General features: G+C 36.8%; 1 long non-coding RNA gene across 1 annotated transcript; it reads left to right on the plus strand.

Moving 5' to 3' along the window:
• Positions 1-858: 858 nt before the first annotated feature.
• LOC148223420 (uncharacterized) lies at positions 859-4727 on the plus strand. Its single transcript, XR_015804336.1, has 3 exons — positions 859-974; positions 2429-2561; positions 4509-4727. It is a non-coding gene; the product is annotated as an uncharacterized LOC148223420 (long non-coding RNA).
• The last annotated feature ends 12908 nt before the right edge of the window (positions 4728-17635 follow it).

The raw sequence follows: 17635 nt of genomic DNA on the forward strand, positions 1-17635 counted from the left end.
TGGTTCATGTGAACATACTGCCTTACCTGAGACTTGCTAACCTTTTAGAGTGCATTGTGCTTAATTTTGCACCCTTATATTACATTACCTTTTGATCTGTATGTGAGGATGGAAACAGCACATAATATACACCAGAGAGCACCCTGACACTGCATCACCAAAACAACTTTTGTTAACTTTATATCCAACTACAGATCTGAACCCTTTGCTATTGATCCATGTATTAATCTGCCTGCGTAGTCAAATACAGAAGTTCCTTTCTTCATGAAACACACAAATCCCTGCTTCTTCCAGGCATTTTATCCTATCAGATAGCATAGCTCAGGTTTTTATATCTGTTCTAAAATGAGTGACAATCTGTTCACTACCCCACTACATGTCAGGGTGTTATGGTAGTAGGGTATAATCATTATATGGGCAAATAGAATGCACCCAGACCTGTCACCATCACAGCGAGGTTGGAACATGGGACAGCCTGGTATCCCTCCACCTATTGCCCCTCAACAAAGCTTCATCGTGCCTTCCAGCAGATAAGCTGTGGTGAGAAAGCAGCCACTTACCAGGTACAGATTTTGCTTAGCAGTTAGCTGACACTGCAAATCAGCAAGACCACTAAAACCACCAGCCTAGATTTGCACCTGATAAAAAGGCATTGGCTATTGGTTTTGATATGCTTTTTAAAGGCTGTGCAGAGTAGAACATAATCTATTAAAATATATGCTACCAGTGAGGAAAGTCTTTTATCGCAACATGAGCTGATATTCACAAGGAGGAATAGTTTTCTATGAGCTGCAGATGTTCCAACTTTTGTCTGTACCTTCTCTTTCTTTCAGACCTAGCATCCATGGAAATATGCCCCACAGATGCTGGCTTTTTTAAGATGTATTTTTGTCCTGGCTTCCACTGTATGGGATTAGTGGCTGCAATGAGATCAGCTGGCATGTCACTGCATGGTGGCAGGAACCTCTGAGAAGGTGAGGGTGCCCCGGTGTGAGTGAAAAGCTTTTGGGCCATCTCCCACGATTGCACAGTATCATAGTGGTAAAAGGAAACCTTTGCAGCTAGTGCTTGATAGAACTGCATTTTACATTCCAGCAATCTAATTTCAATAATTGAGTGACTTGTAAGATATACATCATGGTGTTCATACACTGGTACTTCACCTCCATTCAGTGGCAGGTCCTTTGATAGATTTTCAGAAGAAGTTTTGACTACAGCAGAGGCAAAGAATGAGTGCTCTGGCCTCCTTGAACCAGGTGCTCTATAAACACTTACTTTTAGGCAAACATTGAGTTCCAGTTTGTACACATTAGCTAGATCAAAGTTGGGGTGGGAAACAAAGGCAAAAGAAGACTAAGTTTCTTTTCAGACTCCTACATGAAAGGGATGCAAACACTTTTGAGTCTCAGAACTAGTAGCTCAAAGTTATCTATGAGGATCAGTTCTAAATTTTATGCAACATCCTATATTCAGTTGTGGCCTTATCACTAATGCCAACATAAAATCCTGTAGATAACAAAAGCGTTCTCTAAACAGTTTAGAATAGTTAGAACACTGTCATTATGAAGACACTGCAGAATTGAAGGATGTAGCAAAAGTAAGGCCTTCACTATTTGAAAGACTGAATAGAATTATTGATTTAATATTTCAAATTCCCTTCATACAGAAATATAAAGTGGTGGCCACAGACCAACATAACTTAAAGTAATATTTTTATTCCACAGCCCAAGGAACTGAACTACAGTTGAGTCCCTGCTGTGCTTTATGTAGGAATATAAACATATTCTTACTCCTACACAAGCCAAAATCAGAAAATATTTCTTTTCCATTCTACCAATTTATTTGAAAATGAACACAAATTAAAATTTTGCTGGCCTGAAGGTAGTACATTTGTCACCTTCCCTCCAGTTGAATAGAGAAAACAGCTAATCTGACGCTGTGCAAACCAGCTGCATCTTGGTAGCACTCATCTTTTTGTGGAGACAATACAAATAGCAAAGCCAGGCAAAAGCATAGGAAATGGCCCAAATAGATAGAAAATCCAGTGGTGAAAGCAGTCTGATAAAGTGCATACTTCTGTAACTTACACAGCATAACTTCTCTTGAAGAAGAAACTCAGCTAGATTAAAAAAATATATATTCCTTAAAGATGCCTGTTTCTCAATTGACACTAAAAGGTACATGGGAAACTGGCTCAGATGTCTACATTGCAGATCTTTAAAGTTAAATGAGATCAACCCCTTTGAGACATGGCCTGTCTCAGGTCACAGCAGAGCTCTCTGGTAGGGTAAGGACAGAGACATATCTGTAGTTCAGCTTCACCAGGAACCATGAGATTGACTGCTTTTAGGAATGTAATTTTATATTACCTGCATCACTTGAAGAAAGGGCTAACCTGAGCTCCCTATTTGCTTGTATGTAACCATAGAGATCCTGATTTCCCTTTCATGAGAGACAAGTCCAGAAGCATGTCCAGCTTTCTCCTTTCCCCATTTCTGGATGTTTCCTTCAGTGCTAATTTGAAAAACAGTGATGAAAGGAGAAGATTGTCCTGGACAAAGGTAAATGCTTTTAGAAGTACTTTTGACACTACAGTCACAGAGATTTTCTATATCAAGAGTATGTGGGGATAGATTCTAATCAGAGAGGTTTCACATTCTGTAAATGTATGGCTCTGAATGAAGCTGTCTTATATTAGAAGTGGTTTTGTCACTTTCAGAATAGATTGGTGGGAAATACCCTGCTCCACATTCCCAACATTTGGTTTTTTTTTTCTTAATTCTCAGCATTGGTCATTTCCCCCGAGAACATTTGTTTCACAGTCACAGAATGGAAAGGATCTCTAATGATCATCCAGTTCCAGCCCTCCAGCTGTGGGCATGGAGGTTTTGCACTAGCATCTGATCACTCAAAACCTTGTCCAGCCTAAATTTTTTCCTCATCTTATCCTGAGATGCCCTTATAATTTCCATGGCACAAAATTCTCCTCAAAGCTGGCTAGCATGGCAATCAGGAGGCTCCAGACAAATTGAAATTGAAAAGTCCTCAATTGCCTTTGGGACATTATTAGGTTAAGCGGACTTTGAATAGTATATTATTTATATTATATTATATTATATTATATTATATTATATTATATTATATTATATTATATTATATTATATTATATTATATTATATTATATTATATTATATTATATTATATTATATTATATTATATTATATTTATTATATTATATTATATTATATTATATTTATTATATTATTTTTAAATTTTAATGAGACACCTAGAAACTGCTCTTCCAACTTTTTACCATATCCCATCAATGCACTGGACATGCATCCCAGTGTTTGTTAATAATTTTAATCACTGTCTAAAATTACTTGAAAGAACTGATGAATATCTGTTCAGTTCAACTGATCAGATGGATTAACTTATAACACACTGGCCTAGGCTGGAAAGTGACAGAGGGTTTAAGTCCTTCCTATCTGTTTTTTTGGTTTTTTTTTCTTTTCAGCATGTGATATGAAAAGAAAAGAAGCAAGCATGTTTCATTTTCCATGTTCAGGCATGCAACAGCTAGTCATGCACATGAGATTTGGCATCTATAAAACCAGATGTCTCTTGTAAAAATCAGGTCCAAGTATTTTATCCAAATTCTTATGAAATTCTCTCAGTTTGTCTACTTAAGGACACTTAGCATTGCAAATTTGCAGGAGTAAAATTCATTCTGGCTTCAAAACCTTGCAATGTAATTAACTGAGACTTTATAAAAAAAACATAATTTGCAAGCCAGCACACTATTAACATATTAATACTCTGACCCTTTCTGTATGAGGCTCATGAATTCAGTTGTGCTACATCTATAGGATGCTGTGACAGAAGTAGAAAAGTGAGGTAATGTAGCTCAATTACACCAATCAAAAGGTTGCTGTGTTCAAAGACAAGGATTAGTGTTAATAATTTTTCTCCAGGGAAGAAAATGCACGATCCAGGTTCCTTTAGGGCCTGTAGATCCTTGTCAGGATGCAGAAGGGAAAGAACTCACATAACTAGGTCATTTCAGCTCCTTTTGTTTGGCAAGAATGGCCTATGAGATAAAACATTAAGAAAGGCTTTCCTCCATAATTGTTATTTTGTTATCATTGACTACATTTACTAGGGTTGTATAAATACATTTGTAAATAGATATTGCTTAAATCTTTAAAAATTGTCATTAAAAAACATAAGCATTCTTCAGTATTGGTTCAAGATTCTCAAATAACATTTATTATTTTACAGTAGAACAATAATTAGAGACAGTGCATAAAATGCAAAGGTATTTTGCATTTCTCTTTGTATATGCTATTTTTAAATTGTTTGCCATATTGCAGCAACACAATGCACCTGAAACTGGGACAATACATCTTAGACATACTATTCACATTTGAAATGGAAATAAATATGTCTGCAGTGAGTTTATAACAAGTTTACCTCCCTTTTTCATAATTTTAATAATTTTCTTACAGTAAAGCGAGGTGCAAGCAGAATATGAGATACCTGTGTAGAACTTGCAGCTCCAGCAGATGAACAGCTCCTGTAAGTTTGATGTCACTGATGACTTTTAAGGAGGCTAATAAAGGGCAAAATCAGAGGGGAATGCATCCAAGGCAGATTAAGCTTAATCGGGCAGCTGTCAAAGATAGTAAAGGTTCTTGTCAGTGCCCCTCTAGCTCCTGCCACAAGCCCAGGACAGTGATACCCGGATTTGTCCACCTCCAAGTACTTTTTCCCATCTGGTCTCATTAAAATATTTACTGATACTATTGTGATAGCTTTGCTGTTTTTCATTGGAAGCTCTGTCTTTACTTAAAGCAAGTATTTGAATTAGGGCAAAATATGGTGGTAGATAATAGAAAGCAGGAAGATAGAGGTACTGTCAGTTAAGCTTATTTATATTCTGATATATTATTAACACTTGTCTTGGATTTCTTTGAAATTTCAGGACTGAAATTCAGTCCCTGATAAGTCAATGAAAAAGCTGTTTCTGTGTGTTGCTAAGATCTTCCTCTGATAACGAGTCACAGGGAGGGGAGTGCAAGGCAGATTCCTGTGCTGTTGTGTTCAATGTGTGCCCAGTAATTCTTAACTTCAGACAGTGTTGGGTCACAATATAAGCTTGTCACATGCAAATATTTCCATTCTTTGGTGTACCACCATTTTCAGTTATTTTGAATTCCTCAGGTGAATAAAGTGGCATCTATGACTTTTAAAGGGATTGCCAAAATATATGCTGTGCTATTTCCCTATTAACAACACACAATTATTTGGGAAGAATTTTTTTGTGCACTAGTCTATGTGTATAGGTAAAATAAATAATTCATGCAAAACATACTGTGCATATTGTGTTTTTCTCCAGTTATTACAGGAATATGTTATTAACATGCTTAGGCTTCTGTAGAGGTTTCATTTTTCATGTCTTTTCTACACACTTCTAGTTTCCCCGTCCTTATGAAGTTCCTAGCTTCTAAATAAATTATGTCACATTGAAATGCTTTATGGGAATTAGAGCCATAAAAATTAGGTCTTTGGGGGTATAAGTTTAAATGACTTCCCGGCTTCTTAGGTGTGTGATTTTTCTCTCATTCGCTATAGATTTGTGTTGTTAACAAGGTAGAAAGAAGAGTGACATTTTTGCTTAAAAATAAGAATTGTGGTGTTTTTTCTCTTATACAAAATAAACAAAATCAATGCTTTCAAATGCTCTCAAATTTTGTGTATTATAAAACGCTCCTGTTTAATTGCCATGTTTTTATTAAATCAGATTGCTTGTTTTCCTATTTTAACTTATTTTTAATCACAATGCAATAATAGTTCTAGATAACAGCTAACGGTACTGGTAAAAATGGAATTTTCCAATTTTATTGTAATGTATCATTACATTTTTTAGGTGACACTTCCTCACATTAGACATGTTTCACAGAATTTGTCTCCCATGAATTCTCATTTCCTACAAGAAATATGTAGCATCAAGTAATTTACAAGAGTTCTAACAATGGTTTATTTCTCCACAAAGTATTGTGTCACTACTGATTTATACCAATGATAAGGAGAGACAATTCAAGTCATACTAATTCCTTATATGAAGCAGTGTGTGGAAATATTCAAAAGAGTCTAATCATGTAAAAATTTTATTTGCAACATTTTTTTCTCTCTCTCTGAATTTTCAGTGGATTTTGTTCAATTTTAGAGTTTTGCAGCTCAGCTTTTCAGAAGGGCAAATTTTGGAGATTATTAGCTGATATAAATATTATGACTTTTGTATTTATTAGTATACCAAGTACCTTAAATCTCTGATTTCATGTATTCCAATTCCTCAGAATCAGGTACATAGATTTGCCTGGCTAGATGTAAATCTTGTTTTGGTATTGGGCTTTATGCAGTTGTATGCAGGGTATCAAGTCTGATTTGCTTCTTGAAACAGAGCTCTGTCACTAATTTGTGGTATAAAAGGAAGCCAGAAGGAGACTTGATTAAATTGCTACACTCCTCATGTTAAAAAAATTAAGTGAAAAAAAACCCCTCAGGTTTCAAGAAAAAGGGTAATTGCTTTGACACTTATAAATATCTCACAAGCTGTGGTCACTTGCAGAGGAGAGTTTTATTCTCCAGTCTTATGCAGTGACATTCATCTAGCCAAACATGGGTGTCTAAAATATGTTTCTGAGTTAATCAATATAAGCTTCCTCTGTAGTCAACAGAATGAAACAGGTCTTTTTCTGAGAAATGTATCTCGTTTAAAAGGTAAACCTCTGAAATAAGTCCAATGACTCATGCCTTAAAAGTTCTTATAAAGCTCTACTGACAAAATGGACTCTAGGATGACTATCTTAGAGATAAATATTCTGTTTCATGGCTGACACTGGGTGACTTGAATCCTGCACTCTTCATCTACCCACAAGAATTACGAACTTTTTGACTTACAAAAATGTGCTCACATATCCTGCTCTATTTTAAGCATATTTAAGAAACCCAGTGATGTTTCTCTAGGTCTGTCAAAAACTATTAATAGAAATCAGCAAAGAGGGGTGGTTTATGTTTAGTTTCGTCAGCACAGATTAATTTTGTGCTTGAAGCAGTTTTGAGCACTTCTGTTCAAGGCTACACAATGAGGTCACAAGAAGGGGAGAAAGCAAACCCTGAATCCATTTCTCCTTGTGCATTTTGAATAGGGTGTGAAATTGTCCTAATATAATTCCAATAAAATCAATAATTTTTAGTATTCTCAACCTAAGAAACAATTTTGCCATTTGCCTCCATGCAACACTGCATCTCTCAGCTTATTACTAGCAGTGTGTAAAAGACAGATGCAAACTTATCAAAGACTAACCAAGACAGGGTATCTCTGATCCCTTGATTCCCTTAGGGGAACTCCTTCCACTTAATGCTGTGCAAGCTAGTTATTTTCTCAAGCTCTCTGGAGGCTTTTGAAATTTATTTCCAAAGGTGTCTATTCATAACGTGTTGCTTTTTTTAATACTGTTTTGCATTTATTTATAAAGTGGAATTTATGCTTTTTTTTAAAAATCTTGTGTGTATGAGATATTTCTTTCCTCTTTGTATTCCCCTACTGCAAGATAACCCCTTATGAGGGGTGAAAGATGCACTCATTTTTCAAATTTTCTACTGTTTCTCATAGAGGATAAATGTGTGCTGACTCACTTATTTAGCAGAAAATTCAGTTTAAAATCTTCTGATTTCTGCAGTATATAACCATGCCTTCATCTCAAAGGAAATCGAGTTTCAAGAGAGCCTTTTCCAGGCATTAGTTTCACAGAAGCATAGTTTTCAAGTATGCTAACTCTTATTGATTAAGAAATCTCAAAGCCACCTAGTAGTACATCAATGGCTAAGCCAATAAAAACAAATAGCATTGTAACTGATCACACACGTAGGCAGATTCTCAGCGGGTGTATATCATCTTTGGTTCATTAACTTCAATGAAGCTAAATGGATTTTACATCAGCCCCAGATCTAACTTTAATGTGTGAATCTGTTACAAAAAAAAAAAAAAAAAAAAAAAAATAGGAAACATTTATTGAGAGATCAGAATTTGTAACATTTTAATGCCTGTTTTGCAGAGGCCGAGTACTGCTGTGTGAGGGAATCCTGCTTCTACTAAAATATTTCTGATACTTCCTGACGCCCTAAATTCTTCAGGAGAAAGAAAAAAGTAGCACTCTTTTCTTATCAGACTTTCATGGATCTGTCTATGTTTTGGTTTAAAGTTCTTTGAGGGCTTGTGAAAGTTGCTACACAAATAGTTCTTGAGACTGAAATGCTGTTTTGCTGTGTCAGAGATTAGTAACTACACAGGGTGTGAGTTCTGAAAACAACAGCCACAAAATAAGGAGTCAAGCCAGCAAAAAATCTGGGCTCCAAATTATTATTAGGGAAATAGAGAATGATTCGTCAATTTTTCTGCTAGACACCTCAATGCCTTGCACTGAGCCCTTGTCAGATCTTTGGATTGCTGTAGAAGCATAGGCTCTACCCAAATCTTATTGCTGCTTCTGTTAACAAAAGCATTATGGACAGTCTAGGTTTTGAGGTGATATAGTTTGGCACGTGTCTTTTCTCTAGAATGTGTGACTACTTAAAATTTCAGCCAAGAAATTTTGGTGTTGAATGTGAAAAAAAAATAAGTAAATATGCCAACAAAACCAAATGAAAACAACATAAAAACAGACTTTCACCTGGAGAAGTAAATTTTGTTATTTAGATGAAACTTTAACAGCCCTTCAAACTATTAAAAAAATAGCATTCTGATGAGTCAGACACAGCTCAAAATAAACTGAGAAAAGTATTGTGTAATAATTCTTGAAAACATTCCTTCTATTTCCTGGCCTTAGTTAAATTATCATTGAGACAAACAGCTGTATAACTTATGGATGAAATTGTCTTCTTTTGTAGCTGGTGTGCTCAGAAAAAAATAATGTATTTAATCTTTAGCTTCACGGGTGGCTAATACTGGGACAATATTTCTGTGAGGAGACTGCCTTTAATAGTGTGTCCCCTTGTTTGTATTATATACTCATCGTATTATTAGTGTAGTTTTTGTATCTGTGTATTGAATATGTCAGAGTGTATGCACAGCAAAATCAATGTAGATGGTGTTAATAAAGTCAAGCACAAGGTGCTTGCATATGTAACATACTCACTGGGTAATGTTTCAACACTCATGTTTCATATTAGTGGCCAAGGCAATAAACTTGACACAATTTTCTTTGTTCTTTATATCTACTCACACTAATGATTGAAAAATACTGCAGTTAATACCTTTATGCATTTTCCGCTTGTTTTTATTTATGTGAAGTGAGGTTTAAGACTTATCGGTCAGACAGGAAATGTTCATTTCTGATTCTGGGTGCTTCTAAAATTGAGATAAAATTGATAAAGTCCAGAAACTGTCTTGCCATTTTAATATAGTAAACTAGAAGTAAAGTATAATAAATGGGTGACACAGAAATGCAAACAGGTTCTTCTAATCACATGCCTTGATGTCCCTCTTGTATGCTGTACTGTATGATATTCTGATGCCTAGATATTTTAGAGATCCTTTTCCAAGAAGCATGTTAACAAGTATGCAGCTCAGAAGAGCAATACTCAGACCTGTGTTCTGGCACTATTTATTTTATGTAGAGAGATGCAAATATTGCAAGCTGGGCTGGGTTTTCCCAGGGCCAGGGTTGGGATAGTTTCAGAAAGACTAGGAAGACTGCATTTCTCATGGGTCCAGGATGATTAACTAAAGGGGACAGCTGTAGGATGGAGAAAGCTACATTTCAAGAAATGTGCAAACTTCCTTCCCACTGGACATACTGTGGAGGTCTGATGGTTCCTTCTGGTCAGCCTGTATTTCCAAGGGCTTAGGAACAAGGTCAGATAGTGATGATTGCAAGTGAGTCTGATATATTTTCAGGTGAAAAAAATTCTCAATTTAAAATAGCCTGAGAAAGGTTAGATGTCCCAGTAGGAGATTACCAGTAGCCCACGTGACAATATTTACAAGTTAAGCTATATGGGGGCTTTTTGTGCAATTGAGAAAATTTACCAAGGTCACCATCTCTCTTGCATGATGGGCACTACCAGTTTATTTCCAGGAAAGTGTATGAAATTATAGACAGCATTTTGCTCCTTTAATTTTTTGATTATTTATTATTGTATTTTGTTTGGGAGTGGCATTAGCAGATGACTCAGGAGTGTGCTAAAGCCATATGGTCTTATGTTTTTGTTTGAAGACAGGTACTCGAGGGATCCTCTGCTCTTCTACTACTGAGAATGAAGAATGTGCACTGTGAGCACTTAAGTGTCCTGGTCAGCTACATCAGCTCTTGCAGCATCTGTGAAAATCTGGGAAAGTTTCTATACTTTACAAGGTGACATCATAAAAGTTCCAGGAAGAGAAGAGAGCTGACCCATAGAAAGGACTGAACAGAGACCTTTGCACTTCCCATACCATTTTCCATTTTCCTAACACTGAAATTCACGTTTTGAAATACCATTATATTGCTTTATCCACAGGAAAAAAATACAATGTAGATTGATATGAGGTGAAAAGCATGTATAGCTGAGAATAACAGTTGGCTGCAATAAATTACGACATATGAATAGGCACTCCAGAGAACACTGTGGGATAAATGGCAGAGGATGGCCAAGGACTAATCACATCTTCTTCTAAAGGTGTGACCTCCCACATTAAAGAGTCTTTAATATCATGCTATGATATTATTAACTCAGGTGAGTGTCAATGAATAACAGCAGTTTAGAGGGCTTTTCTTCGGCTTTCTCTAATACAGCAGCTGACCAGACTTATTCAATTAAGGAACCTCTGGCAAGAAATGAACCTTGGTAAGATGAACCTTGGAGAAAAGTATGTCACAGGAAAGAATATAAAATACCCCATGTAGACCATTGTCAGAAACTCTATTCTATTATGTTTAGTTATCAACATGCTGATGTGTCCAACACACAAGTATCGTTTCAAATTGTCTTTTTCCTGTTAGCATTAAAACCATGCAAAAAACCCCCCAAAAGCCACAAACCACCACGACTAAAAACAAAACCCTAGAAGACGTTTTCTTGAGCCTCTAGTTTACCTCAGTTGCAGAAAGGAAGGTGCTAAATCCATAGCAAAAATCCTCCTCCCACTGCAGACTCAAATTTGAACAAGTATGACGAGTCTTCCTATTTTTGAGTCATTGTCAAATGAGACCTACAGAATGAAGTACAGGAATGAACCATATGAGGTCTAGACTGCTTTCAATATGTGCGGAGTTTTCAAGTCCGCAGTTTTCAATTCTTTTTTCTATCTGCAATCCACGTCAGGTTTTAGCACTCTTCCTGGAGGAGGCAAAAAAGGAAAAAAAGAAGGAGGCAGTTTTCTGTATGAGTGGTTTCTGTGAGCACCTGTTTGCATTGCTATTCACTTGACATGGTGGAGGGCAAGTGTGAATTTGAGTCTCATCTGGATTTCTCCAGAAGAACTGGACGAAAAGGCTATGAAGAAGTTGCAGTAGTTGCAATGGCTGAAATGCAGAACGCCAGAAAAGAAAATGAAAAAGATTTGCTCTGTAGTATGAAATCTAGCTGCTGTGTGCTACAGTGCATAATACAAGAGTCCAAATCTTATTAGAAACAGATGAAGTCTAAATATATATGGAAATTAAGTATTAAATATATATGGTTGAAAAACTTTGGGCATCTGGGGAAGCAAACAATACTCTAGTTCTTGATTTAGGTTGTATTCAGATTTGTCTGCCTATTATGTGCAGATTTTTCCTCTTTTTTTTCCCCCAAAATTTTCTTTCAGGGCTTTTTGTTTGTTTGTTAAAGCTTAGTGAATACAGACAGTTTGTTCTCTTTTCAGCTTACAGAATGGAGGAACTGCCCCTGTGAAAATCTTTTATATTTCATGTCCTTAAATTACTGATCATTCTCCCCCAACAGGGAAATTTCTACTCCACCTTTCAGTTTCAAGATATCTGGAAATCCTGCCCTGCTGGCAAATTAGGACGGGCAAGCATAGATAGCATAAAAATTTCCAGTAGGAAGTTTTACTAAAATCATGTTTAATTCCTTGCCTCATGTCTGACAACAATCTCAGATTCTTGAAAAAGGACTTAGCAAGAGACAAAAAACTACAGCCAAAGCAATTCTGTTTGAATGAATTATAGGTGCCAAAGCTTTTTCTCCTAAGATCCTGAGCAGTCCAAGTACTTGTCTACATTGAAAGTACACAAGTGCATTCACACACTTACACATATCAAATGTGTTACTGGATAAAATTACCAGCCAACAGAGACCAGAGCTATAAAGATCAGGGCTGAGAAGCAACCTGAGAATTCATGGACCTCTCCTCAACAGGCTGAGCAGGGAGACCAGATGTTTCCAGCCTCAGTGGCCCACACTCTTCATCAGGGGTGAGGTCTCTGCAATAGGGCAGTGAGAGGGAAAAGGAAATAGAAAACGGGATAATTGAATATGAAGGAATGGCTGGAAGAAGCTGCTTAATGCAAGGACAAGCAGGCCAGTGTTTTTGGAAGTCTTTCAGTGTGAGCCACTTGTCTGTGCCTGTCAATGAATAATTAAACTGCAACTTTTTAAAGGATGACTAACCTAGACTGAGTATCTAAAAACTACTTAAAATTTTAACTTTAATGAGCACTTTAAAAATGTATCTTTATGATACTAAAACTAATATACATGTTTTTTAAGGCAAAAAATTATAAGATGATGTTCTTTATATTTATGCTGTCACTCATGCTTTGACTCTGATCACTTATCTGGATAATTAAGCAGTATCACTGAGGAACCAGATACCAGAAATCTGATATTAATCCATCCCTCCTAATAGTAACGCAAAGCCACTGGGGTGGAAAGCAGCCTAGTCTTCCTAATCCCCTTTTACCAACATTTCGGCATCAGCATATCTCATTTATTTTCAAAAGTGGTTCAAGACACACTATCTCTGGCTTAAGTCTAATTTAGGCTTTAAATCAAAATATATTAAGAAATGCAAAAATAGTCAAGATTACCAAGATTTCTTGAGGGAATGATTCACAACCAGCTCATGTCCCTCTGACAGGAACCGGGGACAGCTAAATGATTGTTGCACGTCTGCATTGCTTTAAGGTACAACACTTTCCTTTGAATTAAAAGAAGGCAGGATTACAGTGGAGACCTTGAGATCCCACTGCCATACTTATCAGGTATATGTTAATAATAGTCTGAGCAACTTCTACAGACATAATTCACCTGCCACTACTGAAGAGTCCAAGGCTATTCTGTTCTCTCCCTTGCATGCATGTGTCAGTGTTTATGTGAGCCTTGTTGTCCCCTTCAGAGTATTCTTGGCTCTTCAAAGCATTTTTGCATTCAGTTTCAAGACTGTCCTAAAACCCTCATTTTTCACTATTGCTCCCATTATCCCCTTGTGCATTTTGAGGTGGTTTGACTTGAACCCAGCATGAATATGAACATGTACCACAGCAGTAAAGGTGGTGGGTAATCGTCGGAATAGGAAAGTTGCACACCTGTCCCTTCCCTGCCTCCTCCAAGCAAACCAACCTGAAACAGATGAACAATACACACCCAGACTGAACATCATCCTCAGGCTGTGCTCAGGGTGCAGAAGCACAACCCCAGCTTGATGACATGAGTTTGGGCTCTGCTCTTGGTGTGTGGTGTGAGGCAGGACCAGCTGTTTCACTTTCTATGGCAATCCCATCCATTCAGCCCTTGTCTCAAGTGGCTGGAGTTGGTGCTGGGCAGTTGCTTCTAAAGGCTGACGAGCTACAGATATTAGCATGTTTGAATAATGAATGGCAACTTTTGATAGTTGTCTGACTGCAGGTTGTGTATTGTTTACTGTCATATCATTATATTAGCTACTGCTGGCATCCCCCTGCGCATATTGAAGCTGTAACACTGAACTCACAGCTGAAAAATTAAATATATTATGACAAAAATAATAGAAACCAAGCTTAGCCATCTATTTTAGCCCCAAGGTGATGCCTTTCCTGAGGGTCTTAAGGAAGAGCTGAGAAGACATATGAGTCCATTAACCTTACCTACTAACAAAGTTTTCAAAGGCAGTGTAATGGGGACAGAGTCCATGTGTCATCATAGTAAAAGTATGAGGCACTTTCACCTTGTTTTTGTGGCTCTGCCATCAGAGACAGACACACTTCAGTGCAGGAGCCTTCAGGAGACTGCTGGTTTCCCATGTATATTTTATTAAGTGTTAGTGCCACCAAACACTGTACAGATGGGGGAATCTATCACTTTATAAAATAATTAGTCTGCTATTTCCATGGCAAGAAGAAACAGCAGCATGTAGGCAGCAAACTGAGGTGCTGCTTTTACTTTCCTCATCGTTTTTGTATTTTTACCAAAACAGGAAAATATTTTTACAGGATAGGCGAATAGTGCCACTGGAATTGAATTAGAGCATCCTTAATTAATATGTCAGAATATGAGAAATGATGAAAATATGTATAATTAAATTCTTGCACTAAAAACAGAATTATAATATGTGACTAAAATAGATCAGGGCATTTTTGTGTGTGTGTGCTTTTTATTTTTTTCTCTTATATTTTTTATTTTAATTTAAAAAAAATCTGGTATCTTTGCACTATCCTGATTATGTGCCTGGCTAAGAGATGGGTCACCCCAAAAATTACACACTATTTGTGAAAATGAAAAGAATGTTCCCAGTTCTATGAGCATAGTATTATTTTCAGGCTAATATACAGTAGTAATAGCTTGGCACTGTGGCAACCTACATTGTCGATAATAAGAAGCTGTTTGAGACAGGTGCTTGAAAGAGCAAACTTCTTACATAAATTAAATACCTATTTTCAACTACATTGCTCCAATTTTCAAAGGCAGTGAGTGATTCTGGGTATTCTAGTTTTCCAGTTTCAAAATCAGACATACGCAGAGGGTCTAATTTTCTAATTTTCAGTGTTTATGGAAGATCCAACTTCATTAAAATGTCTGAGCGCCTCTTTTCTTCCCCTGTCACTCAGGAGTTCAATCAAATAGGTCAGTTTGGATGCTAGGTCACACCTATGCAGTGAGTAACCTCACAGACTATTTTACATTAGACATTTTTTACTCTGATAATCTCTTCTTCTTGTGCATGTGCTATACCTTTTTTAGTTTAAGGGAAATATCTTAAACTGAAAATTTCTTTTTGTCCCTACTTTATGGAAGATTTCCAAACACTTATGTGAAGATTAATTGTAGACTAAAACTAATGTAAAAATACATGGATATGCAACTGGTCTGTGTGAAACAAACAGGAGAAGTTCCTTAAAACATCCCATCTGGTATTGAATCCAATAAAACATTATTTATTCATTTATTTGATATATTAGTCATATAAATCTCCCACTTCTTTCACAATTTGTCTTAGCAAAAGTTCTCACTCTACATCCCACTCAGATCCTCAAAATATTTCAAAATCCTGAACCCAGCCTGGATACCAGCACTGAAAAGGGAGATGTCCAGATGCATCCAGTGGCAAAAAAACCCCATAAAATACATATAATGAAGAAGTAATTGTAGAAAATTGTTTTCTATTCTTGTACTTTCCTAGCATTCAGCTCTTCAAAGAGATAGCAAATATTCTATTGGTTAACATTTAACCCAAACTAATAGGTCCAATCTCACATACTCAAATAAATCATAATGTCTTTTCAATTAGTTTGCGGTTTTGCTCGCTGCTGTCCTGAATAATTAGGAAAACAATTCACATTTTGCTAGGAGATGATGTGAAGTGTTATTGCTGTGATAATTACTAAGCTGCAGTTCAGTTTCCCTGGCTCCCACCAGGTCACCAGGGCACAAAAGAGGACACCATGAGAGCATTAATGAGCTCTCATTGAAGATGTTAAAAAGCTTGTATTGATCTGTTTGTCCAAGAAGGAGATATTTAAGCCTTTCTGCTGAGGGCAGGAGAGACAGAGATTCATATCACAAAGCCTTTTATCCAACCCCTTCTGTTTCTAGCTTCAATATTGCCCAGTCTCAGCATGTCTGGTTCTGGAGGTCATACTTTTAAACTTTCACAACATTTTTTTTTCCTTTTTCTTTTTCTCTTTCTTCTTTTTTTTTTTTTTTTTTTTTTTTTTTTTTTTTTTTTTTTTAAGAAAAAAAAAGAAAAAAAAAAGGAAAGAGAGATAATATACAGTATACACTTAACCTTTACTACAGGGATTCCTTTACACAGCTAGCTATTTCTGAGAACAGGCTGCAGTGCAGTAAGATCTCCCTTCTCACTATATACCACTAACACACATCTCAATTAAATTAAGGACACTCCAGACAATGTAAAGTCTGACTCAGTGCAAAATTTTGTTCATATTTTGAAAGTGGATCAAATCAAACCCCTTTTGGTGGGGGTTGATCAGACTTTTTTCTCCAGCATCTCTGCCTTTTTGTGAACTCCTGCACTTGCTATTTCTGGTTGGAAGCAGAAGTGGAAGAACTGTAAGACTACAAAATCATTGGTTCTTGTGGTATCTTCAGAGGAGATTTCTTTCTTCAGGCAGGGGAGGCAAATCTTGTCCTGCTTTCAACTCTCTGCATTGTTATGATATATTGCAGCTGTAAACTAGTTCTGGGTACACTTTACTACTCATCAATTTTGTCTGCTTTCTTTTAAATGCCACAATGAACTGTCAGTGAGCATTTGCAGCCTGTCTGGGATAGAGTATGGGAAAAAATTAATGTAACTGTAAAAGCTGTATTTTCTTTGTTTATATTTGTCACCTGAACCAGATGTTGTCTGGTTCAGCAAGGTTATATCTCCATTTTCACTACATCTTATTCACATTCATCTTGGCATGAGCAACTCAGTGAGGCCACTTGTGTGGGTCTATTGTAACTGATTACTGAAGAGACATGTTGGGATCTTTCATGGATATTGTTAAGGAGGTGTTCAAGATGTGCTTCTTTCTTAACACACAGCAAAGGCCATTATAGCTGAAAATATCTCAGTGTTAGTTTTAAGCATCTAGGTCAATGCAATGATAGGAGTCTGACAGAAGGGGTGGTAAGAAAACTTCCCAGGATATTAGACGAGGCCACTCTGTCTTAAGGCTGTAATTAGGGTATAAGATCAGAGCTCCATCCTGTCCTTCCTGACTTGCTATTCTCTTCAGTCTTAAGTAACTTGAATGTCATAGCCAGTTCTAAGATGTGTTTTTTTCTGAGAATAGATTTCATAGTCTACCACTGCAGAAATAATGAACATGCAAATCACACTCCCAGTGGCCTGATGCAGCAATCACCACTTCAGGGATGGAGCTGGCAAGAGACCCTGTGCATCTCTGCCAGTTGTGGTAACCATTTAATAAAGATATGAGGGAAAGATTCAGGAACAAATAAAATTGGACATGGATAGGAAGTAATGACCCTTGAGTGACAACTGAGGTGATGTGGATGAATATTAAATGTGAAGGGTCTGAATAATTCATTGAAGGTTCAAGGTAAAAGGGTTAACCTGATAACATCCTCTTACTGACACCTCACTCAGGGTAGAAATCCTAATTCTGTGATGCTTTTCAAACTTGGCGTCCCTCTGTGC

This window comes from Sturnus vulgaris, chromosome 6 (genome assembly GCF_052056855.1).
Source record: "Sturnus vulgaris isolate bStuVul1 chromosome 6, bStuVul1.hap1, whole genome shotgun sequence".
In the NCBI taxonomy this organism is placed as follows: domain Eukaryota; kingdom Metazoa; phylum Chordata; class Aves; order Passeriformes; family Sturnidae; genus Sturnus; species Sturnus vulgaris.